The sequence below is a fragment of the Aedes albopictus genome, chromosome 1 (assembly GCF_035046485.1).
Source record: "Aedes albopictus strain Foshan chromosome 1, AalbF5, whole genome shotgun sequence".
Classification (NCBI taxonomy): Eukaryota; Metazoa; Arthropoda; class Insecta; order Diptera; family Culicidae; genus Aedes; species Aedes albopictus.
In genome coordinates this window covers 283,371,021-283,398,268 of record NC_085136.1, presented here as the reverse complement: position 1 = coordinate 283,398,268, position 27,248 = coordinate 283,371,021, and the positions used below count along the sequence as shown (strand labels likewise).

Below are 27,248 nucleotides of genomic sequence, written 5' to 3'. Positions count from 1 at the left end.
ACCATTTTATGAGAAATTGAGATAAGGTTGATTGAATATTTGATTTATGCAGCGATCAATGTACACAATTAAGACATCAAATTCAAATCATTCGGGACATCAAACAACCATCTCGTACCCAGGACAGCAGAAGACTTGTAGGTGGTGTCAATTGCTGGCGCACCCTGGACAAAAGTGCAACAAAACAACGGAAACCCAAACCCAACCACAAACCTCGCAATCTTCACCGAAAGCAATTCCTCTGAACAATGAGAATGATTCACTGTTCAATCCTGATGACTTCCCTCCAATCAACTCAGCACCGCCGCTTCCAATAGCACCGCCGCAGGAGAATCGAAGCGATTCTACAATCGTACCTACGGCAAGCGAACAACAGAAAGCATCCAGCAGTACGAGCAAGAACAATAACGCCAATGATGACGACGACGGCGACGCAACCGATAGCTCATCGACAGATAGCATCGAAGCCACCAACAAGCGACGGCGATCGGCCAGGCTAGCTGCAAATGAACGCAAAAAGATGTGTTCGAGTCAGGCATCTGTGGATAACTCTCAATCGTGTTTTGATAGTTATTCAGAGAAAAAAGGTTTTTCGGACAAAAATAGTCCACATGATCAAATTAGTAACAATCTAGGTATGTAAAGATTTTATTTCAAATTTGTAAGAAAATGATGATTCGGCTCCGTATGCTCTTGGGCGCATGAGCCTTCAAAATAAAGATTAGGATAAAAAAAAAAAAAAATTCAAATCATTAGACAAAAGATATTAGAGAACTGTTATTCTTTTAAAACAGCCTTGTAAATAATCTATTTGCGCTTATTGAACATTGAGGACATGCTACTGTATGTTAATGTACTGTAGACTTTTGCTCATAGCGAAAACTTAAGCAATACCTCCTACACCAATGCTTACTATTGTCGCAAACAAGCAGATATGCTATCCAAAGAAAGTGATAATATTTAACAAATTGACGATTCCAATGCTCATGCCCCTCGTACCTGAAATCTGTAGTTTTAAACAAATTAAACAGAAAATGTCGGTTTTGCCAGATTTTTCATTTTTAGGAGGTTATAGAAGCTTTTCAGGGGTCCAGGGGTTTCAGAGAGTTCCATGGAGTGTTTCAGGAGGTCTCTGACAGCTTCAATGAGTATCAGAGGTATTTAAGGTGAAACGGGACGCCGTGTTATTTTTTCCTATCTTGCCTCTCTTTCTAAAAATTTGCCTCGCGATTTTGAAGATGGTAATCTCGAGTTCTATCACACTGAAGATGCTCAAAACCAATCAGCATATACACTGCAAGTGAGCATGCACAATGATAGGGTTTTGTTGCAAAATATGAAGTAGAATCTGAGATTACCATCTTAGTTGCAACAGAGCAATGGCGGATATTTCCTCGACCGGGCGCCCTTAAGGGGTTTCAGAAGCGCTTCAGAGGTGTTTCAGGTAGCCTCAGAGGGTTTCAGAGGGTTTCGGGGAGTTCAAGGGGTATAAGGGGCGTTTCGGAGAGTCACAGGTACTTTTCAGGGATATGCAGCAGCGTTTCAGGGGGTTCCACCGGGTTTCAGGGGTCTCTGGGGATCACAGGAGCTTTCCAGCGGGTACAAATTGGTTTCAGTGTGGTACCTAGAGGTCTCAGGGGCATTCCAGTGGGATTCAGGAAGTGGAAGGAGGTCTCATGGGCTTTTCAAGGGGTCTCAATGGGTTTCATGGGGGGTTCCACGGGTATATTAGGGTGCTAAAAGGTTCCGGGGGTCTCAGGAACGTTTTAAGGGATCTCAAGGGGATTCCATGGGTTTCAAAGGCATTTAGGGGATCTCTGGGAGATTAAAGAGAGGGGGAGTTCCGTTGGGTCTTTGGAGGTGCTTCATACTACAGCCAAACCTTCATTGAGGTAATGAATCGGGACTGCCTAAATAAAACGATTATTTATATCAGTTCATGACCTCAGTTTGGATCTGAGCCCAATCGCCTAGATTTAAGTTTAATTTTCGGCTGTATAAATTCACATATTCAATAAAACAGAACACTGTCTTCGGCAAACTTGTTGCAAATTGAGTCCTCTATTAAAGGAAAATAGGAATACACTGGAACCTCTTTTTATGCACATGGCTGGGACTGCATAAATTAAAAATGTGCATAAATTAAAAAAGGCATAAAAAGAGGGAAATTTATGCATAAATTAAGTTTGGGCTTTAATTAGAAAATCTAGCTTGCGAGAACAGATCTTGCTCCTGGGCAGATGAGGTGGGGCTAAGGGGGTTTCGAGAATGTTCCCAGAGAGCCCAAAAAGGGGGTTCCAAGGGGCTTCAGGGGCTTCAGGGGCGTTTTAAGGGGTTGTTTGGGGGGTTTGAGGAGCCTTACAAGGGTGTTCTGTCAAGATTTTTTGGTGTTTTCATTGGATTACGGAGAATTCTGGGGTATTTCAATAGTATTAAGTGGGTTTCAGGGGCGTTCCAAGGGGCTTTAGGGGCAATTCAAGGGATCTCAGGAGACTTTAAAGGGTGCATGAGGTTTGAGGGGTGATTTAAGGTATTTCAGAGTCTGCTCTAAAACTTCCTGAAATGCCTAAAAAATCCTCCTTGAACCCCACGGCGACCCCATGTAACGCACCTGAGAGGCTTTAAAACCCCAGAGAACTTCTCCGTAACGCTACCGTAACACCTCTGAATCCCCCGAAAATGCTCTGAAACGTCTTGAAATGCCTCCAAAATCCCTTTTAAATCCCCTCGGACCCCATGTAACGCACCTGAGAGGCTCCGAACCCCACGAAAACTCTTCGTAACGCTTCCGTAACGCCTCCAAATCACGCCGAAAATGGTCTGAAACATTTTGAAATGCCTCCGAAATCCCCCTTAACCCCGTCGGACCCCATGTAACGCACCTGAGAAGCTCTGAACACCCCGAAAACTCCTCCGTAACGCATAAGTAACGCCTCTGCATCCCGCCGAAAATGCTCTGAAACGTCTTGAAATGCCTCCAAAATCCCCCTTAAACCCCGTCGGACCCCATGTAACGCACCTGAGAGGCTCCGAACCCCACGAAAACTCCTCGTAACGCTTAAGTAACGCCCCTACATCCCGCCGAAAATGCTCTGAAACGTCTTGAAATGCCTCCAAAATCCCCCTTAAACCCCGTCGGACCCCATGTAACGCACCTGAGAGGCTCCGAACACCCCGAAAACTCCTTCGTAACGCTTCCGTAACGCTTCTGAATCACGCCGAAAATGCTCTGAATCGGCTCCACCCCATTACCCCGAACGCCATTACCCCGAACGCCACTACCCCGAAAGCCATTACCCCGAATGGGTCATTACCCCGAAAGCCATTTCCCCGAAAGCCAATACCCCGAAAGGGCCATTACCCCGAATCGTTCAGGAGATCACCAAAAAAGTGGTGACCGATTAGAAGTTGATGAAGATGGTTATAAGTTAGAAAAGGGTAATCAGTTACTAGTGTAGGTATGAATACTCTTCTCCATTTTATGCCCCTATGTTAATTCTATTCTTAAACAGACGATTTAGGTACCGATTTTTTCCGTTTTCTTTTTGAAACGAGTAAATCTATTCTATATATATATAAAAATGCAGTGGCATACATGGGACCGCGCATAACTTGCGAACGGGTGGTCCGATTTGGGTGGTCTAAGTTTTGTTCTGTTAGATTTCACCCAAGGAAGGTTTATGAGGCACAAAACATGGGAAAATTGAGAGTTTTTGAAAATCGGGTTTTCATACATTTTGAACGGGGACTTGGGCGCTTGGCTAGGGACTCGAAACGTCAAAAAAACGCAGTAGGCAAGACAAAGTTTGCCGGGTACAGCTAGTAAAAATATAAAAATAAAACACAAATCAAATAGCTCTTATTTACTTCGTTTTAGAAAGCATGACAATGGGAGCACATTGTTTAAAATAGGTTCCGTTTTTCTTAGGTTTCCGTATGTTGTGCTTCATGCTAAAGTAAGGTTCGTGAAAACGAAAGCAGCAAACGCAATGAAATTAAGAAGACAAGTAAAGACGAATTTTCCATATTTTAAACTAGCTGCTCTCAAGGATGGGAACACTCACTTGGAAAGAGTTACACTCACTTGCAGTTTTCTCAACTCAGAAGCGTGCAATCAAGAAACAATGTATGGACGACTTTTACCTTGTGATTTCTTCTAAAACTTTGCCGAATAGAGCATGGGTCGCACACGCATACCGAAATCGTGAGGGAGCTGCAGAGGCAACTCTCCACGAAGTGAATGTAAATTACACTCTTTTGAACTTTTAGCTTTTAGCCTGCTCTTTTGAACTTATAGCTATGGCTATAAAAACTACAAGTATTTCAAACTGACATTTTCCCTTCTTTTAAAAGTTTGTTGGCGTCAAGCACGATTGTAAACTGGTGGCAAACGATTGTGCTGGTTATCAAACTACACTTCTCCAAATATTTGCCTTTTTTTTTTAAATAGGCTGTTCTTTTGAGTTTGCAGTTGCCAACCGTGTACTATTGCAGAGTTGTTTGGTAGCCAAACTGTTAATTTCTTTATAGAAATGTTTCCTTCTTTTTATCAGAAGCTGTTCTTTCGAGTTTGAGTGTTATGTAGTTTATTTGCAGATGAATAACTAACTCCATAGCGGATTTGATCTTCTTTGAATAATAGGCAATTCTTTCAAGTAAAATTTTTCAGAATTGACTTGCGACCAAACTGGCAACTAGATTTCTTTTGATTTTCTTTTGATTTTGATAATCAGTTTCCAAAACATCAAGCCCTAAAATTGTTTTCTGAATATTTTTTTCAAGTTTGTAGTACTGGACTGAATTTCAGATATTCAGTTCAGTTCACTTAGCAAGGTAGATCCAGCATCGTTGGACCAAATTACCTATTTTTTTTTTCTGGCGACAAAACTGTAGCTTTTCTTTTCATGAAAGGCTGTTCTTCTAGCTGCACTTATATAGTTTACTGGGAGTGAAAGCTGCTTACTGTATATGAGATTTTCCCTTCTTCAATTTATAGGCTGTTCTTTCTAGTTACGTCGTTACCGGGTTGATTGGTGACATATCTCTATTAATTCCATCTGGTGTTTTTCCTTCTTTTAAAGTTGGGCTGTTCTTTCGACTTATATTGTTACAGAGTTGTTTGGTAGCCATGTTTCCCTGTGCAGATGTATGTATAGGGGCCGTGCATAAACTATGTAAGTAGGAGAGGGTCTATCTAAATTCTAAGCTCTATACAAATTTTCAAATTTTTGTATGAACAAATCGTGGACTTCGTGGCCGAGCGGTTAGCAGCGTTAGTCGATTAGGTATCTCGCATGCCTCGGAGTGTGGGATCGATTCCCGCTTCGGTCGAGGAAACTTTTCGTCAAAACAGAAAATACTCCACTGAGTCACTGAGTGTTATACGTGTTGTCTATTGTCTATAGTACAGTACAGTATTGTACATGTACAGTCTGTGCGGCCTCTGGCCGAAGACGGTGTAATTGTCTTTTAAAATTCTACGATGAGGAGGGGGAGAGGACCGAGGTGACCAAAATTCGGTCTACGTAGTTTATGAATGGTCTAATAGGAGATTTGCCCTTCTTTAATTTATATGCTGTTCTTTCTTGTTATATCCTTGCAGACCTTATTGGCGGCCAACCTATCAATCATTTTTTTTCACATTTAAGAAATGTTTTTTTTAAGTTACACTGTCATAGAGTTTTATTATCAAATCGTCTATTCCTCCTTAAAAGATTTTTTTCTTTTTCTAACAATAAAATGTTCTTTCCGGGCCTATTTTGCAATTTGTATTATTTGATCTCGCCTAATGATCATTAGACTTATTAGTGATACTTTGGCCAAATGTCTTTTCGGCCTAATGAGCCAATATCGATAGCCAGTATTTGAAGGACCTTTGCTGACAGCTCTATCTCATACAAGATCATCTCTAATACGTATTACTCCATTATTTTGTTTTAAGGTTATTCTTTACAATGATATCTTCTGGTATTAAAGCTGTCAGTAATGTTATTAAATTAATAAAAAAATAAAATACCCATCATCAGAATAACCCATCTAAAAATATGCTTTCGGGGTAATGGCGTTCGGGGTAGTGGCCCATTCGGGGTAGTGGCGTTCGGGGTAATGGCCCATTCGGGGTAACGGCTTTCGGGGTAATGGCCTATTCGGGGTAATGGCTTTCTGGGTAGTGGCGTTCGGGGTCATGGCGTTCGGGGTAATGGCATTCGGGGTAATGGGGTAGAACCCTCTGAATCATTTTGAAATGCCTCTGAAATCCCCCTTAAACCCCCTCGGACCCCATGTAACGCACCTGAGAGGCTCCGAACACCCCGAAAACTCCTCCGTAACGCTTCCGTAACGCCTCTGAATCACGCCAAAAATTATCTGGAACATCTTGAAATGTCTAAAAAAATCCTCCTAAACCAAAACCCCTAAAAACGCCTCCTTAACGGCTTTGAAACCAGCCTAAAATGCTGAGACTCCCGAAATGACTCCGATATCCCCTTAAGGCCCACTCGGAGCCCATGTAACGCACATGAGACCTTCGGACACACCCAAAAACGAACCTGTAACCTTCCTTTGCTCTCATCTGTAAATACCCTCTGGTCGCCGTTGCAATAGTTCCTGGCATTTTTAAATATTCTTATGCACAATATTGGTTCTGAGTAGCTCTTCCTCTTTTTATGCAGGGCATAAAAAAAGGTGCATAAATTAAAAGTGCATAAAAAAACATGCATAAAAAGAGGTTTTAGTGTATTTGTATTTGAGACTTAATTGACAACCTTGAACATCCTGAACATCCTTGAACACATCCCGAAGTTTAGAGAAACGAAATAATTGACATACTGATCGTTTTTAAAGCTGAATTTCGATATGCGTTACGTTAAGTGTATTTATTTAACCTTCGTCAAGAATATAGAGAGGTGTTGTATACTCTGGGATATTGGGATGTTCTAGGTGTTCCAACATGTGCTAGTAAAGTTGAAGGATCTATATTGGAGTTCAGAACATCAGGTCTACACTCGTCACAGTAGTCATATCTGTTATACTGAGGAACGTTGCATAATCAATCGCGGTTACTGGGCCAATCTGAAGTCTACTTGATATTATTATAAACATTTGAGACATTCAGGGTAGTCCAAGATGTTTCATAATAAAAACCTACATATCTACAAGAATAACTTTATGTGTTTTTGCCATAAATAATAGCATTGTTTTATTTGCTGGGATCCGTGAAGTTTTTGAAATTTCAAATGTCATTGAGAGACACTCTCGGGATATTACAGGTCAGCCAAACTACTCTGGAGTTTAGAACTTCAGGTCTACACTCGTAACTGTAGCCATATTCGATATGATGAGTAACGATGCATAATCAACCGTGGTAACTGAACCAACCTGAAGTCTACTAGAAACTATTATAAACCTTTGGGACATTGAAGGTTATCATAAATAATAGCATTGCATAACCTGCTGGGGTCCGTGAAGTTTTTGAAATCTCAAATGTCATTTAGAGACACTATAGAGATATTCCAGATCAGCCAAACTATCTTGGAATTCAGAACTTCAGGTCTACACTAGTAACTGCAGCCATATCTGATATACTGGGTAACGTTGTATATTCAACCGTGGTTACTGACGCATCTAAAGTATACTTGATATTATTATGAACCTTTGTAACATTAAGGGTCGTCCAAACTGTCCTATAATGAAGTCCTTCAAATTTACAAGAATAACTTTATGTACCAATAACCAATAAGTGTTAACTGTATGTGTTTACACAATGTTTAGACAATTAAAAGGCAATAACACCGTCTTCGCCCTTGCGGCCACTACAGATTGAACATTAGACAACGGACAACACATATAACACCCAGTGGCCCAGTGAAGAATTTTCCGTTTGACGAAAATTTTTCCCGACTGGAGTGGGAATCGAACCCACACTCCGAGGCTTACGAGACACCTAAACGATTGATGCCGCTAAGCCCACATTAATAGCATTGCATAATCTGCTGGGGTCCGTAAAGCTCTTGAAATCTCAAATGCCATTTAGAGACACTTAAGGAAATATTCCAAGTCGGCCAAACTTCCTTGGAGTTCAGAACTTCAGGTCTACACTCGTAACAGCAGCCATATTTGATATGCTGAGTAACGTTGCATAATCAATCGCGATCACTTGACCAACCTGAAGTCTACTGTAGATTATTATGAACCTTTGGGACATTAAGGGTAGTCCAAACTGTCCTGAAATTTGGCTCTTGACAGTAACAGTAGTTATTCTCACAATAAACTGTAACATTACACATCCAACTGTAATGTATTCTCCCCCTGGACATTCTAGATTGCAAATGTAGCTTTGTATAATAAGAGAAGTTACCGTTGCACCCGTAGATTTTAGGATGTAAACTCAAGAACAGTTTGTATGATCTAGGATATTCCGACTGAACTGATACTGTCTAATGAAATTTCAGAGGGCTAACTGAACATGATAGATTGCAAATCGTAGCTTTGTGTAATAAAAAAAAAGTTACCGTTACACCCGTAGACTTAAGGATCTAACTCAAGAATAGTTTGGATGACCTAGGATATCCAGAAAAAAAAAATGATCTGCATCATTTTCAACCCTTTTAATGCTGTTGAGCACCAAAACTACAGAAATACGTAGAAAAAACTCGAACGTTTGGGAATATTCGGGCTTCAAAGGGTAGAGGCCTATCAGATGGCTTCAGGAGCGCTTTTTGGAGGGTTTCGAAGGATCTAAGGTGCTTTACAATCTGACGGTGTTTCAGTGGGGTTTCAAAGGGATTTCAGGAAATTGTAGACGATTTTCTGTAGGTTTGGGATACATTACAGGGGTGTTCTCAAGAGTTTAGGAGGGTCTCAGATGCGTTACATGGGTTCCGAGGAAGTTTCAGAGGGGTTTTCGAGGCATTTCAAGAAGATTTGGAGGTTTTGAGCGGGTTAAAGGGGCCTACAGATTTTGCAAATACATTTTGGATCGCTGCTCTCAGTTGAGCTTCAGGGAGATTTCAGAGGCGTTTTAAAGCGCACCACGGTCGGATTTCAGGTTCTCCGGGAACTAACCTTGGCCCCATCTCAAATGCCCACGAGCAACACCTGTTCTCGCAAGCTGAGTTTCCTAAGCCCTGACTTATCCCGGGAGCGGTCGCGCCGTGTATTGAGTACAAGCTACATAAAAACGCACCTGTGATACACAAGCGTGGTGTCGCTTGTTCAAATTAACCCTCAGGCTGTGAAAGACGCAACTGTTTGAGGGGTTTCTGCAAAAGAGTCCTCTATACACTTATACAGTAATTCTTCCGATTTTTTTTTTTTCAGAAAAACTTCCGAAAAACCCTTCAGAAAATTCTTCAGTAAATCCCATCGGAATCCTTTCGCAGATTCCTTCGATTTTTTTATCAGAAATTTCTTCAGAAATACCTGCATAGATTTAAATAGAAATTTCATTGGGGCTTCTTCGCAAAATTTCCCGAAAATATCTTCAGGAAAATCTGAATAGATTGTTTCAGAAATTTCTCTCAATTCTTCATTGTTTCATTGTTTGTGATTTTGTGACGAAGTATGACGATAGGGGGGTAGGGGTTTATGATATGCTACGTAACTTCCTACTTAGCCTATTGAAAAAAAGTATTACGTAATTATTAAACAATTTTCTTGAATTAAGTATCATTATCCAGTAAATGCAAAAAAAATGCATGTTTATTTTTTCATTCACGTGAAAGTAAATAACAAATCATGGAAATAAATACCGGCTTCATTTCATAAGACATGCAGCTATCTGACGCAACAACTGTATCTAAGAAAATGGTTTTGAAATCTTGTGTAAAGAATAATGTATTGTGTATGCGGACAAAAATTAATTTCGCTCAAATGCTTCTCACGACCAACAGTTTGTTTTTGGCATTATGGCATTAATCCAGGAGTTCCTACTTAATATATTTTCTATAGGACTTCCTCGAAGAATTCCTCCAGCAATTTCTGAAGGAGCTCCTCTAGTAACTTTGTAAGGAATTTCTCAAGGTGTTCTTTATAGGTTTCCCCAACAGAAGGATAACATTTCCTCAAGAATTCCTACTGGGAATCCCAGAAAAAAAAACTTCTGAAAATGTTCCAGAAGGATCATGAGGAAACTCAGAAAGAATCTCTGAAGGAACTTCCAAAAGAATTTCAGAAGGAACTCCTGGGGGCTCCTGGAGCTATTCTAGATGGAACTTTTGGAGAAATCTTGAATAAACTTCTGGAAGAATCTCAGAAGAGATATTTGTAGATTCTCAAAAGGAACTCCTAGTTCAAGCTCTGAAGAAAACACGGAAGAAATTATTTAAAGAATTCCAGAAAGAATTTCTGAAGGAATACCGAAAATAACTTTTGGGGAATCCCGGAAGATTATCTGGATATAACTCCTGGTAAAACCAAAAAAAAGAAAATCATTGAGGAATTGAAAGAATGTCGGAGGGATTTCCTGCAGAGAACTCGGGATGAATATCTAAGTGAATTCTTGAAGGAAATCAAGAAGTAATTCGTGAAGTAATCCCGAAATGAACTTTTTTAGGAAGCCCAGAAAGAAGTTCTGATGTAATCTCAAAAGAAATTCCGGTTAAAATCCCTAAAGAGATGTCCGAAGAAATTGCTGGTGGAAAAGAGGAGAAGAAAATATTGAAAGAAGTCCTGAAGAAAACTTTTAGAAAAACCTTAGAAAAAAACTCCTGGAGAAATTTAAGAAGGAACTCTGGAAGGAATTCTTGGAGGGATCTCCGAAGGAACCCCTGAAGGAATACAAGAAGGAGGAATTATCAAATAAAATCCTAAAGGAAATTCTTGGAGAAATCCCAGAAAGAATTGCTGGAGGAATTAAAAAGGGAGAAATTCTCAAAAAGGGGAATCCCAAAAAAAGCTCTTTGAGAAATTCCAAAATGAACTGCCGAAAGAGTTTCAGAAAAAAAACTCCTGCAGAGTACTTCGAATGTCGTGATGCATTTTATTCAAATGAAACCAATTTGATATTCTTAATAGATTTATTAGTGAGCAAACTAATATCTTTGGAAGAGCTCTTAGGCTTATTTAACTGTATTGAGATCATCAATTTCCTGTTCTTCGGCATCAAGCAGAACGACGTGTCAAAGTCATTAAGCAGAACGACGTGACAAAGTCATTAACTTTGGTGATATTTCCCATTGGATGCACCCATGGTCTTGATGTCGGCGATCTGAACCTGACAGTCGGCAATGTTTTCTTGCTATTGTTGTTGTTTTTGAAATATTTCATAAACATACAAGTTGAAATTTAAATCGGAGCAAAGTTCGAGTTTTTTTTTTGCTTGAGGGGGTTATTTAACAAGCTACGTCATTTATAGAGCGAGGTATCTAAATTTGTGACGAAATGCTACGAGTGGGGAAAGGGGTTTTAAAAATCGCTTTAAAAAAGCTAGGTCATAAATGCACGCTCCCATAGGTTTTTCTGAAAGTTCCTTCGGGTTTTCTTGTAGGCATTGCTTTGGGTTTATTTCAGTGAATCAAAATTCAACCATCGCGCAACAATAATGACAATGTCGCAACCTGTATTTGTTGCGACAAACAAACCCATGCAACATAAGTTTGTCCCAACTTGAAAATAATGGGATTAGCATCGTACACCACGAGTTTAGGGATTTTTAAGCCTTGCATTGCAATTTTCGAGCGGTAACTTCGAGTCGGTAAACACTGCAACTCTGGCGAAGCTCTATCATCAAACAGTTTCGACTTTGGGTTAGCAATAATTGATAATTCACGAGTTGAAAAGTACGAAACAAATTCAGCTTCCGTTTTGTCTGCAAAAAAAATCGAGATCATGTCATTATCTGTTACCAGTAGGGATAAAGAGTAATCATCGCACCTTCTTTGTTGCTTGTTTTGTGCCTCTTTTATCTGACAATTCTCTTCACTGGTTTATTTAGAATTTCCTTCAGGGATTCTTTCAATTTTTTTTTTCAAAAATTCTCTCAACAATAATTAAAGAAATTTCTCCAGCATTTTTCAAAGAATTTTTCAGGAAATGCTATCATGAACACCTGCAAAGGGTTCTCCAGTTCTTCCAGATATTATTTCAGTGATTCCTTAAAAAACCTTAGATATATCTCCATGAACTTCTCCAAGGATTGCTCCAGAAAACCTTTAGAGATCCCTGAGAAGTTTATTGTGGGACTTCTTCAAGAATTCTAACAGGTCTACGATTTGTGAAGTCGTTTTTAAGAGATCTCTTCAGAAATTCTTTAACGGATTTTTCATTAAACCCCTCCTAGAATTCCTCTAGCATTTTTCCTTAGATTATCGAAAGGTATTGTTTCTTCTGGTACTCTCCTAAGGTATTATTTTTGGAATTCATCCAAAAATTACTCCTGAAGTTCGGTATTGTTTCAGGAAGTTTTATCCAGGAGTTCCTTCAGAGAATGTTCAAGAATTTATTCTAGTAGTTTCCAAAGGTATCTTCCGGAATTTTTAAGTGATTTCTTGAGACAATCCTTCAGGGATTTCTTTTTTTATTATTATTGGCTCTTTATTATGGGGATTTTCAGCCCGAGGCTGGTTCATCCCCGAGGGATTTCTTTGAAATTACTTCAGGGAGTCTATAACGAATTATTTAGTAATATTTGTGCAGTTTATGGTAAAAATTGTAGAGGAATATCGGAATAAATTCTGCAAGTAGGGTAAGTGTACCAATTATGGCTATAGTACCAATTCTTCGCCATAGTTGATTTTCACCCGTTAACGATATATATATATATATATATATATATATATATATATATATATATATATATATATATATATATATATATATATATATATATATATATATATATATATATATATATATATATATATATATATATATATATATATATATATATATATATATATATATATATATATATATATATATATATATATATATATATATATATATATATATATATATATATATATATATATATATATCAACAATAAAAAAAATGTGAACAACAGATCACGTTCACAAAAGATGGTTGCACTCATTTAAAGTACACATTTTGCTCAAATTATGGTAGAAATAAATCATTTTCCTTAAAATTTCGGCTTCTTTGCACCCTTTTACGCCATAGTGTACCAATTATGGCTAATCCCATAAGAAATGCATGCAAATAGTGCGAAAAGGAACCGAAGTTAAAAAATGTAGCCATAACTGGTACAGGGTTCCTATCATTGGCACACGCTGTAATAAATACTAAAAGTAGTTATGGCTCCGTCTTTATATTTTTCCTGCAAAGTATGGACACTAAAGTATCTTTTAACATATTGGTGGCATTCATTGGTCTTCTTGTTATTTTTGTATAAATAGTTTTTCTTAGGTACTGCCATAATTGGTACAGTCACCCTATCACTAAGGACATCCCAGGAGATTTTTTCTGTTGCAAACGCAGAAGTGTTTTCTCAATAAAATCTTTTTGGAGGTTCTGCAGGGATCACAGAAAGCATATCTCAAAAGGTGCCATTAGACTGTTTGCTATGATGACAAATATTTGACCAAACAAGTCCAACAAATAACCAACACAACGTGAATCTTAGAATAGGTAAAGCAATTTTCAGAAGAAAATCTGATAAATTCCATGGAAAAACTTTTAAAGAAATCTTTTGCTGGAATTCCTGAAGAAATCCGTACAATTCTGTTAAAAATCTTGGAGATTAAAATATCTCCTCAAAGGAATTCCAGAAGGAATTCTAGCATAAATTTCTGAATGAATTTCTTAAGAAATCCTTAGTAGAATCTCTTGCGATATTTCTTAAAGAGTTTCTGTAGAAATTCTTACAGAAGTTTTTCGAATATTTTTTAAGCATTCGTGAAATAAATATTAAAGTCATCCTTAAAGAAAATTTCGAATAAATTTCTGGGGAAATACATAAAACAATACCTGGAGGGCATCATGGAAGAATCTCTGTATGCACTCCTGCAGGAATCACTGGAGAAATTCCTGTAGAATGTTCTGGATAAAGGGCTATTCCCATTACACCGGGCCGGGACCGTGCCGGGCCCCGGCCGTGCCCCGGTCATCGATTTCTTACTGCGAATACTATGGCGTGTTTCACATCACACCGTGCCGGGGCTCGGTCGAGCCCCGGCCGGGCTAGTGAGAAGCACGTCATAAATATCGTTAGAAAGAAATCGATGACCGGGGCACGGCCGGGGCCCGACACGGTCCCGGCCCGGTAAAGTGAGAAGACCGCTTAAATCATTGAAGAAATTCCTGGACACATTCAAGCGGGAATTTCTAATGGATTCCCTAGGGTAATTCCTGACAAATCTTTAATTGACTGCCAAAACGAATATCTATAAATAACTTAAAAAACACTGTACGAACTTATGAAAGAAGCTTTGAAATTAAAAACTTCAGGAATCCCTGAAGAAATTTCCGATACAGTTTTAAGCGAATCCCTTAAAAAACCAAGTAATTCCATTTGGAGTTTCAGATGGAATCCATAGAAATTTACATGAAATAATGCTTGGAGAAATTTCTGAGGGAATTCTTCGGTATCTGTAGGAATCCCTGGAGAAATTTCTTAAACAATCGCTGGATAATTTTTGAAAAAAGAACGCCAGAGGCGTTTTTGAAAGAAACCTTGGTACATTTTAAGATTGAATTCCTCTAATAATTTCTGAAGGAATCTATGGATTTACATTGGCGTATCTAGGATATTTTCCTAGGGGGTGCCTAGGGGGTGCCAGTTTCAGTGGCTCTCAGGATTTTTTTAAGGAAATACCGATCCGACCTCAATTTCTTAGTATAATGATATACTGCGTCGCGGGAAAATAGAATTTGTATTTTCAGTTTGAACTTAAATACTTAACAATCATCGCGACAACCCATGTTTTGTGGATTGAAAACAATCAGGTCCATTAGAATACATTTTCGAAGCAATTATTAGACGTGTAAATTTCGGAAACTATAAAATATCCACAAATTTGCGTGTAACTTGTATTCATCGTGGCATCCTCTTTGTTTTATTGCATGATAACAACCCTTATAAAAATAGCTTTCAAGAACAATTTTAAGAAATATAAATACTTAAAATTTCAAAATCAGAATACATATTTGCATTTTTGGTTTGGCCACAAAATTAATGGCTAAAATGCGTTTTTTAATTGCTTGAATATTACCACACGAAAATACTTTCACAGAAAAATTGTAAGTATGATGCTCAAAACTACAAAATTCCCACTCGATTATCCTGAGTGCCGTTCTGAAGCGTCACTAACATATTATCAATCCAGTTGAAACCCGGAATTTGGTGCGAGCGAACTTCGATTTTTCTCATCGGGATCCTGATGTTTGCACCAAATTCCGATTTTGACTGAATTGGTAATTACCATATATTAATATATCTGGTGAATGGAATGCTGTATAAAGCTGATTTTTTAAATAGTATTTCAAGCTTTGTTTTGTTAATGTCAGCACTTCTATTGATATTTGCTTTTAAAAATTCTCAAATTATTCTTCAGGTAATTCCTTAGGGAATTCTTTTAGTGAAGCCATTCGGCAATGACTCTGGAAATACACATTTTTTTAATATCTTCGGCAAGTCATTCTGCTTTTTTTATTTTCGTCAATTTTTGGACTTTTATTAATTTTGCTATCCGGTATTCCTTCGCTAATTCCTTCGAAAACTCCTTCGGAAAGTCTTGTTGTTAGAATACATAGGATATTTCGGCAATTTATTTTGAGATTGGTTTGGCCAATTTCCTTAAAAGGTCTTAATATTTTTTATTCAGGAATTCCTCTGGTAATTCTTATATGAATTCTTTTGGCAACTACTTTGAAAGCTCTAATGTAATTTTGATGGATTTTTTTTTCCGACAATTTCTTCAGTAAGTTTTTCGTGAATTGCATGGGGTTTTCTTTGACCAAGACCAGTTGAGAATTTTAGATTTTCCAATTCAGCAACTTTTGGAAGCAATGAATATAAATACAGTTAAATCATAAAGAATTTCAAAAATATTCACAATATAATTGCCAAATAAATCCGCAAAATAACTGAAAAAGAAATTGCTGATATAATTTCATAGGAATAGTAATTGAAATTAAGCAAAAAAAAATCCAAAGAATTTGCTAATGAAATTCTAATGAAACTATCGCAGAAATTAAAAAAAAAAGTACAATAACAATGTCGAAGGAATCCTCAAAGAAATGGTCATCCCAAGCAACACACATGTTATATTAAAGTTACGGCAGCGCAAGTTTTGGTTGCATAGAGGTTTATTTTACGTTATTTAAACACAATGTGAAAATTACGTCCAAAAACATCTATACAACCAAAACTTGCGCTGTCGTAACTTTATTATAACATTTGTGTTGCATGGGATACTACGGTATAGCGAATACGGAGTCGTAGGTTCAAATCCCACCAGAACGCGATTTTTTTCGCAAATTTATCTCTCAATTTGTCAATTAGTAACATTCTGTGCCTTCTAATTAATAACAAGTTTCTTCCCGTACATTCCTACAGGATTTCACTAGAGATTTCTCTAGTAGAAACCTTCTAGGATTTCTCTGAAAATTCCAACTATTCCCGAAATTCGATTAGGGATTCCTCTAGAGATTTCTACTGGAATTCCTCTAAGAAGCCCAAGAAGAGTTCCAGGAGTAATACCGTGATTAATTTCTATAGTAATCCACAAATAAAAACTCTAGAATAATTCCTGGAAGTCTCTAGAAAAATCCCTGGAAGGATCAAAGGCATTTCTGAAAGTATCCTAGGAACACTGCCTAGAAGAATCCTAGCTAGAAAGCCAGGAGAAATCCCAAGAGGGATTCTTGCAGGTATCACCGTGAGAATTTCTTGACGAGACCTACAGGAGGCATTCCTGAAACATTAGAAACAGCAGGAATCTTTTTTTTTTTTTTTTTATTATTGTGTATTTTAACCTGTGCTAATTCTACACTTAAGTAGGAATCGCTTATGGAATCCCAGGAGGAGTTCCTGGATGAAAGTCAAGAGGATTTCCTGGAAGAATCCAATAAGAAATATTTGGAGAAATTCCAGGAGAACCTTTAGGATTTCCAGGAGGAAACACTGAAGGTACTTCTGCAATGCTCCTAGAAAGATTGCCTTGAAGAATCCCAGCAAGTTTTGAAGAAATCCCTGGAGAAATTCTTAGAATAATTCCTAGAAAAATTCCGGGAGATATTACAATAAGAAATTCTGGAGGAGTCCTAAGAGGAATTGCTGGAGGAACCACAGTATGAACTGCTTGAGAAATCCAGCTGAAATTCCTGGAGGAAGACCAAGTGGAGTTCCTGCAGAAATCCCATGAGAAATTTTTGAGAGAATCCTTGGATAAAATATCTTCCATAAAAATGCCTGGAGGATCACCGGAGAGCTTCTGAAGAAAATCACAGGAAAAATCTCAAGAGGTATTCAGGAAAAATCTCAAGAGGATTCAGGGGTGTATCATTGTAGAAATCTCAGCAGAAATCGTAGGAGGTGTTACTGGAAGAAACTATACCAGGATTTATAGATAAACCCAAACAGGAATGCCTGGCGGAATCCAAAGAAAAAATCCTTGGAATGCCAAGAGAAGTCCCTGCAAGAACCGGTAGAGGTATTCTGGAAGAACCTTTAGAGAAGGTCCTAAGGGAATCACGAGAAATTTCTGAAAAAATATCACGATATTTCTCGGAAGAATTCCAGCTATAATGCTAGGATAAATTCGTAAAGGAATCACAAGAAGAATATCGGGACGTATAGTAAGAATTTCTGAAGAAATTGCTGGAAGAACCTTAGGAGGAGTTGTCTGATGTATTGTTGGAGGAAGGCCAAAGGGACTTTTTGCAGGAATTCCATGAGGAATTTCAATAGGAATTCCTGAATTAGTCCTTGGAGAAATCCCTGGTAGGACAACCAAAGAAATTTCTGTAAAAATTCCAGGAAGATTACCTGGAAAGATTCCAGAAAAAAAAAGCCAAGAGAACGCTCAAGAAGAATCCGTAGCATAATTTCTGAACTACTATAGTTAGAATGTATTAAGGAAGAATAGCTGGAAGAACCGCAGGCATTGCCAGAAGAATCCCAGCTGGAATAACTGGAGCAGCGCTTCCCAAAATTGGGAAGCGGATCTTGGGAGTTTGGGAAGCGCGGATCTGGAGGAATTCTATGATTCAGGGAGGTATCATAGAAGTAATTTCTAGAGAAATCCTTAAATCAGGAATGGGGGGTATCCTAAAAGAAGTTCCTCTTCCAAGTGCCCGGAGGAATACCTAAAGTTCTTCTTGAAAGAATCGGTAGAAGTATATTGGAGGAATCCCTGATAGAATCGCAGGAGGATTTTTTTGAGAAATCTCAGGAAGATTTCCCGAAAGTATTGCAGCATGTTAATATGCCAGGTGAAATCCCTAGAAGTATTTATTTCTGGAGGAGTTATAATGGGAATTGCTTGAAGAATTCCAGCCGAAATTCATGGAGGAAGGCCAATAGAAGTTCGTGGAGAAATTTCCTGCGGAATTTCTGGAATAACCTCTGGAGGAAGTCCTGGTTAAATTCTTGAAGAAATCTCTGGAAGAATCACCGAAGGGATTTTTAGAAAAATGCCAGGATGATTTTCTGGAAGAATTTCCGAAAGAACTTCCCTAGTAGAATTCCTGAAGGTATCACAGTGAGAATTATTGGAGGAGTTCTAAGAGAATTTGCTGGAATCCTAGCCACAGTTCCCGGAGGAAGGCCAATATAAGCTCCTGGAGGAATTTCATGAGAAATTTCTGGAAGAATCTATGAATAAAATCTCTGAAGGAATTCCTGGAAGAATCACCGGAAGAAACTTCTGAAAGAATCCCAGGAAGTTTGTCCTGAATAATTCCACCAGGAATTCCTGAGGAAATCCCAAGATATTTTTTTTTTGAAGAATCCCTTGAAGAATTCCAAGAAGTACCATAGTAAAAATTTCGAAAGAAATACTAAAAGAAGTTACTGGATCAATCTCTCTGAAACGTCTAGTATGTACGACCCCATCTGAACTGCCTGGAGAATCCTGAGAGAAGTTTATTCAAGAAATATCGGGAGGAATCCATAAAGGAAGCCTTGAAAAATCACTGTTTGAATAGATAAAGGTATTACTGGAGGAATCCATGGAGAAGTCTGTTGATTGTTCTGACCAATATCCAAAACGCCAAAACGTGCAACAGGTGTATAAATAATTCCGGGTGTGTTTAAGTTTTATTCAAATGTGCCTTTAATAAATATTGAAATTTATTGTATGAAATTTTAAATTTTAGGTGACTGTCAAAGAAAAAATTCTAAAGGGTGCCAAATTTCTTCTAGGGGGTGCCAGGCACCCCTGGAACCCCCCCTAGCTACGCCAATGTGGATTTATTAAAAAAAAAACAAATCCCAAGAAGATTTCCTTGGACTTGGCATCTTCGGACAAATGTATGAATGAATCTCATTAGGAAATTTGAAGGAATCTTCAGGTAATTTCTATTACAACCCCTAGAACAATATCTGAAGGAATTTTTGTAAGAATTTCTGAATAAGTCTGTGGATGATTTTCTAAAGAAATCCGCAGAGCAACTTCTCGATGAACTTTGTGTGAATATTGCTTATTTTAGAGTACCTTTTTCTTAACGTGCATGAGTGTACGAACGCATACACGGTAAAAAAAAATACCACTCAATAATTGTACACCCTGAGAGTATTTTACTCAGCCATCAAGTTTGAATCTGAATCAGAAATATGAAAATGCTTATTGGTCTTTGAGTAAGTCCATCAAAGTGACACAGTATAAACATTTCCGGTTGTAGCTCGTCATTGGATAATCCGTTATAATATTTTTCAAGTGGTTTAATTTTAACAGATTTTTGGCACTTTTTTCTGTGTGTGTACTTTACTACGCACAGTAAAATATTTTAACACAGCGATGAAGTCGACAATGGTTTTTCATAAGGGCCTAACTTACTTGATCGATTTCTCTTCGTCGACTCTCTCTTTCGCTAATAACTGGATCAAAACAAACAAAATCATTATTATTTTTGTTTCTATAGCAAGATGTAGTTGTCTTCTTCGCATTTCAACCAAAAAATCTTTGGAAAACTCAATATACATTCTACAATAACACAAAGAGAGGAGCGATGAAGAGAATTCAAAAATGTCAATTAGGCCCTAATAAAAAATCAGTGTCGAAGTTTGCAAAATAGAACACAAACAGCTTACACGAAAAAAACAGATTACCTATAAAATACGTTAAAATAAGTAAACCGCTTGAACTTTTTACCCAGCAGTGGATTGTTTCCTCGCTCTCCCGCTCGCAATGTTGTCAAAAATAAAGCGAAAAGGAGCTACCTAGCCGATTATGTCCGTGCGAGAAGCTAAATTTGTTTTTTTTTGCCCTTTACCCAAAAGTAGGTTTATTTCAACCCACTAGGGTACTTTGAAAGTCAACGCTAGGTAGAAAGAACTTTGCGATGGGTCGCAATTTTCTACCGGGATCAAGAACGGAAACTACTCACTCAGAGCTTTAACGCGGTGTAACCAAATTTGGGTTCTCGCACGGATGAGCCGATATGAGTGAATAATGTTTGGGTTGATTTCTGGTTCCGTGTATATTTTTTTACCCTGTATTACATGGATGACTCTCTCTAGTAACACGAAAGTTCACTTTTTTACAGATCAAATCACGTCTCAGCTAACTACATGAACACAATTCTATCTTTTTACTTCTTTTAATTTTATTTTTCATTCCATAAACGAGAACCAAATTTCAGCTGTTTGTGTAGGAACGATTTACTGTGTTCTCGAGCATGAAAGGTTTGGGTCTTTGATAGATGCAAACGCTTAACGATGTTGCACGACAAATTGAAAAATGTGATGCTGCATAAAGTTAAGCACCCAACGAACGGTTTAACAGGTCAGGCAGAGTGTACCTGATCGAATGAAGATAAAAAAAGAACACTGAAGTCCTGTTTGCAAGGGGTTTCCAAAAAAATTGATTACCTGTCACTACTTAAAAACTACTCTGGTTACTCATTGATCACTGTGATTACTATGATTATTGATTACTTATTGATTATCAAGATTACTACAGATTACTTTTAATTACCATGATAACATGTGATTACCTTGATTACTTATTGATTGCCAAGATTACTATGGATTAGTTTAGATTACTACTGATTACTGAGATTACCTTTGATTATCATTGTAGTTATATGAATTGAGTAATGAATATGTTTTGATACATTTAATACATTCACTACGGATTCCAATTCTGACAAAGTGTGTAATTACAACTAATTTCTCATGATTACTTTGTTTGGTTATCTGTTGATTACCTAGTTGATTACATCTGATCACCGTTGATTACATCTGATTAAAATTGATTATCTCAGATTATGATTGACTACTTCTGATTACCATGATTACTTGTGATTACCTTGAATACTTATTGATTACTCAATATTACTACGGATTACTCCGATTATTAATGATTACTTCTGATTACCATGATCACTTATGATTATCTTGGTTACTTATAGATTACCAAGATTACTATTGATTACTCAAGATTACTACTGATTACTCAGATTGCCTATGATTTTCATATGAATACAACTTATTACTCATGATTACTTTGTTTGGGAATACCTTTGATTACCTAGTTGATTACGTTTGTAAAGCTCGATATTCACGGCTGAGCTAATATGACCCGTTCGTATCCAAAGGGTTAAAGCATTTCATATAAGCGTGATAATGTCCACGATCCAGCGGGGTGACACTAGTTTTTCCAAGCCGAAATATCCCAAAAAGACGAAAAAGCCGGTAAAACCCGCAAAAGTTGTGCGGGGTTTACCGTTTTTTTTGTCTTCTTTCGACTTTTATTTTTTTTTTTTGCAGCAAGAACCATTTTTCTTCTGCAAAATATATGATGAATGAATGAGTGTGCAACTTTCCAAACGTATGCACTACAGAGCTGCCCTTGATTCGTTTCCATTTTTTCCACAAATGTGATATTGACTGTTTCCCACCCATAAATAATTCCCATAAATTTTCTACGCCACAATCGAGAGCGCACATTTTATTCCACGATCTATTTTAATTTTATCTCTTTCGCTTTTTTACACCAGAAGTCTAGAACTTCGTGCCCACATATCTGAAGCGGTAAACGTGCGGGTATTTGTCAAGACTGTGGGTGACGGGTTCGATTCCCGGTTAGCCCGGAAACTTTTTGTAGTGGCGAATTCCTGGACTTCCTTAGGCATGGAGTATTCGTGCCTGTCACACGTTGCGGTGAATGCATATTGACCATAGGCAGAGTAAGCTCTCAGTTAATAACCGTGGAAGTGCTAATAGCTCACTAAGCGTAGAAGCAGGCTTTATCCCAGTTGGAACGTTATGCCAATAAGACCAACTCGGAGTCTAGAACTTCTCAGACTCAGTTCGCCTCCTTCTGTGTCTGGTGTGAGTTTTCAATCTTACCAGTCCATTATTTGCCACGCCGGCAACACCATTCTGAAATCGTCCGCGTTTCCATCGATAATTACCTCCAAACATAGATTTATCGCTTTTCACCTTCCTCGACGCCCCTCCACCACGCACGCGGTCCATCAGAGGCAAAGTGTTCGTTCAGATTTCACTCTGGCCACGGCACGGCAGTAGAGGATGATTTAGCAGAATCATGCACTTGAGATGTCGGATTATTGCGCTCCCATATCTCAATTATGTATTCATACATTTAGGTATATCAACCGTCTGGTTGCTGTCTGGGGAATTAACTTTGACCACGGGAACGGGTTCAATTCCGAGTAGAGCTGCGGTGAAGCACACCTGTTGCCTATCATAAAGTGGCTGAGTGAGAGCGCATTCACAGTATATCCAAAGGGCCAAAGGCCTCGTGGAGCACTTTCAATTAGTTGCGGTTTGCGGGTTGAACACGAGCTGCCTGCCACCACCGTTGGTTTTGATTAATCGTTTAATAAAGGTCCACTGGAGTTTCGAATGAGGTGGGTGAGAGAATTGAATTTAGAAGCATAGTTTTTGTTTAATTGCTTGGAAGAATTTGCATTCACTTGTTGAGCACACACTTCAGAAGCATTGACATTATCGTGAATGAACTTCTTCTAGAGATTCCTTTAGATATCCATTTAAATAAAAGAAATATTTCAGAATTTCTTTCAGAAATTCGTCCTGGATTTCTTCAGAAACTTATTCATGTATCATTTGGAAACTTTCTCTGTGATTTCTGCTGTGTCTTACAGGAAATGATTTTAATAGTTCACTAGCCATTCCTCCAAAAATTTTCAAAATATTTATTATTGGATTACTACCGGAATTCCTCCAAGAAGTTCCTCAAAAATCTTTCTAAGATTTTTTTAGAAGTTCATACTTTGAACGGTTTATACAGAAATTTATTAAAATATGCATTTATATCTTCAGAAGTTCATCCGTGGATTTATGTAACTTACCCTTCTGTTTTTTTTTTTTTTCAAAAATTTCTCCAGCGTTAAAGAAAATCATCCAGTAATGCGTACGAAGATTTCTTCGAGATTTCCTTCAGGAATTCTTCCAGGAATCTCTTAAACAATGTTTAGTTTCCTTAAGAAATTTCTCCAGTTTCAAGAGATAACCAAAGAAATTAATTTGATAACACTTTCAGAAAAAAAACCTTTATTTGACTTTTTTCCGAAACCGCTCAAGGGGTTCCTTTAAAAAACCATCCAGGAAATCTGTTAGAAATTCCTCTTGAATTTCCTTTTGAGGACCCCCGGGAGAGTTCTCCAAGAATTCCTTTTGAAAAGCTTCCAATTGTTTTCTCAAATCGTTAAATCATACAGTTTGGTATATCTCATCGCTCTGCTGCACAAGTCGACGGTTGGAACAAAACTGTTCGAAGTGCCACAAATCACCGAGCATGACGTTCAAATCTATGCATACTGCAGCCGCGTCGGAAATGGCTCTCTCACCATCATGGCTGTCAACCACCACTCGGAAGACTTCGAGTTCGACATCAAGCTCACATCGAAGCCGCATTCAGCGGAAGTTCTTCAGTACGTGGTAACTTTTTTTTTGTCTGTATTAAAACGTGGTAACTGTCGTCGACGGAAGAATTCTGCTGAACGACGAGGCCTTCGACTTCAAAGCTCACTTGGAACCTTCCGCCAAAGTTCGACCGATACTCAAAGGACTACAGTTGAACATTCCATCGTTGACAATCGCCTTCGGTTGTCCCAAATCTAAGTTTGCGAGAGTACTTTGACGATTACCAAGACCTCCGAACGAAGGTGTCTCGAAGTGTTACAGTGCTGGAAAACTCAGTGGAACAACTGCTGCAGGAGTTAATTGCAGAACGCGCAGGACAGCAGGACATCACTTAGATGCACCGCCGTAAGCGATCGGTGCATGTGATACAGGTGATGGAGGATGATGCAAGGCAGCTTCAGGACACCAAGCCTAAGCGTGGATCGAAAGAAAAAGGGGAACCAAGGCAAATTTTGAACTATCGGTTAAAGGAGCGCACGATACGGTAAAGGAGAAGCGAGCGGATCGCCGACAGCTCAAGCAGCAGCGACGGCCACTGTGAGAGCGAGGGAAACGGCAGTCTCGGAAGCGTCAACGATGTGCCAATCCATCGAAGCTCAACGCAAAAAAGAAGACGATGCGTTCGTCGCTGGCAGAAGCAGTAAACCACCCTCCCGTATTTGGAGAAAGCTACGAAGAGCAAGTGAACCGATCAAGCTTTCCTCAAGGTGACGTTCATCTGGTAATTTCCAAGGGGAAAGAAGAGGAGGAACTATCGATCGAAGAAGCGCCAATCAGACAAAGCCGGAAAAAGTATCGCAAGAAGAAAACGTCGAAGGGGCCCGAGCAGAAGGGAATAACAACAGCATAAGGAGCTGTGTTATTTGTGTAAAATAACTGAATAATAGAATCGATGATTTTTATGTTATTAACATAACATATTATGTTATAAACTTGTCTGTCATAAGCGGCAAAATAACAAATATGATAACAAAAAAATGTTCTGGGAAAACCATTTTAATAACTTGTTTTGTTAGTTTCAATAACAACTTAATAACAGTGAATTTGGAAAATATTTCAATAACAAATTTAGATATTAATATGTTATTGATAATAATCGGAAAGCAAAATTTGTTATGGTATCAAAATCGTAACTAAATAAATTATAATACTTATTATTTAAAGTTATTCACTATGTCTCACAAACCCACCAATAACATGAGTATCAAATGATCGAAAAATACTATATTCATATTCAGAATCAGATTAAATTATTCATTTTAAAAGAATGTAAACAAAACTTCCAGAAATTTCTTTGAGAGTTCTTCCACGAAATCATTTACAGTTTTTCAAAGACTCCTCTAGAAATTCCTCCAGAATTATGAACAGAATCCCTTCAAGGGTTTCTTCAGAATTTCCCGTCATTATTTGTCCCGAATTTCATCTTTAGATATCTCTGAAAATTTCTTTGATAATTTATCCAGGAGTTTTTTCTGAAGAATTCTGCAGGAGTTTTTCAAAAGATTTTGCCAACAATTCTAATAATAGCTCAGAACAATTACTTTTGGAATTTCTAAGAAGATTGCGCCAGGAGTTCTTTTGAAGACTTGTTCAGGGTATCGAAGGCTTTCTCCAGAACTTCGAAGTGTTTTTTCGAATATCATTTAAGGAATTTTCAGAGGATTCGTTCAGAAATTTCCGTCTTAACTGTATGCAAAAATGAAACAAAACAAAAGGACAGGTAATTATTATCGAATTGTTGCTTTGGTTTTAAAACTTGTTACTGCTGTGCTATTGTCAATAAGTTCAACAATAGTACAACAATAACAAAACTTGTAGTTCAACAAAATATGTTATTGAAATGTACCTGATTGAATGTATATCAATTGCTAAATTATAACAAGATTAGATTGTTCAACAAAATTTGTTATTGAAAAGCTATGTATTGATAATTAAATAATAACAAAACAAGATATAAAAACAGGTTATGTGATTTCGTAGTTATTAATTTGATATTTTCCTCTGCTCGGGGGATGTCATCTTCGGAAAAGGATTTGAGATTCGTCATGCCGGAGATCGCGTACATACGAGAACAGCCAATGCCACGGCCGAAGTTGGAAGTGGCGGAGTCCGTTCACCGACAAATACTACTGAATGATCTGGAAGAAGCGACCAAGCAGCCAAAAGTGTACTCAATCAATCGAGAGCTGATGGAGGTTAGTGAGATACAGGAGGCCATCAAGATAAGCGTTCCGATAGTGAAGCGACAGGATGGAGAATTGGATGGCAGTAGCTTGCGTGACGAAACTGAAGGGGAGGAAGGAGAGGAAGGGGTGGAAGGAGATTAAGGACAGGTGGAGTACGACGAACAAGCCACGGATGATGGAGAAGGTGGTGGAGAGGATGAAGAGAATCCCGAAGAAAGCAACGAAAGTTTAGCGGATCATTCGTTAGGAGCATCGCCAGAACTAGGTCAATCGTTGGGATTGTCCGACGAGGACATGAGCAAAGATTCGTCGGAAGCTTACGTTGAACAGATGTACCGTCGACGCGACGCCGTCGGAAACGTTCTGTCGAACTTGACTCAGCCCATGAGGAAGCGTTCTTGCTTCCGTCAGTGAACAGTACAAACTTGGAGCAAAAGTTTGTCGAAGTATTTATCAGCTGATGAAGTCGTTCAACTTTGGTGGGACCAGGGTTCCTGATTTCCCCTTTTTATCTTCTTCCACATTCGAAGACAGTCAGCAACGAACGGTTGTCGCATTAGTTCGTGTGTATGCTTGTCAGCGACGACAGCAAACTCCGGTGAACGGTGGGAAGCCACACTTGGAAATTACTCATTCGTCAACATTCGCATCGCAAGCGAATGCGATTCGTGAGTGATGCGATTGATATTGTGCATACGAATTTTTGATGTTTTCGAATTATTTTCTTTGCTAATCTAGCATTTCAACAACAATACAGTAAAAATGTATGCATTACATGCAGAAATTCTCTTCTACTTATGATAATAGCCGCTTCGATCGCTCACCAGCATTCTTCACCATTCGCCATTCATTCATTCGCTTGCGATCCAAACTGCGACGAATGGCAACGAATATTCATGTCAAGCAGCTAGCTCATCGCTTCCCACTGGTGATGGGGTTGCGTATTTGATCACGACGATCCGTTTGCTGCATCTTTCTCGATTCGCTTCAGCAAAGAGGAGTGAATATGAATGGAGTGAGGCGAATATAT

General features: G+C 38.3%; 1 pseudogene; it reads left to right on the top strand.

Moving 5' to 3' along the window:
• Positions 1-58: 58 nt before the first annotated feature.
• Positions 59-26,679, top strand: LOC134291915 (neurofilament medium polypeptide-like; annotated as a pseudogene).
• Positions 26,680-27,248: the final 569 nt, after the last annotated feature.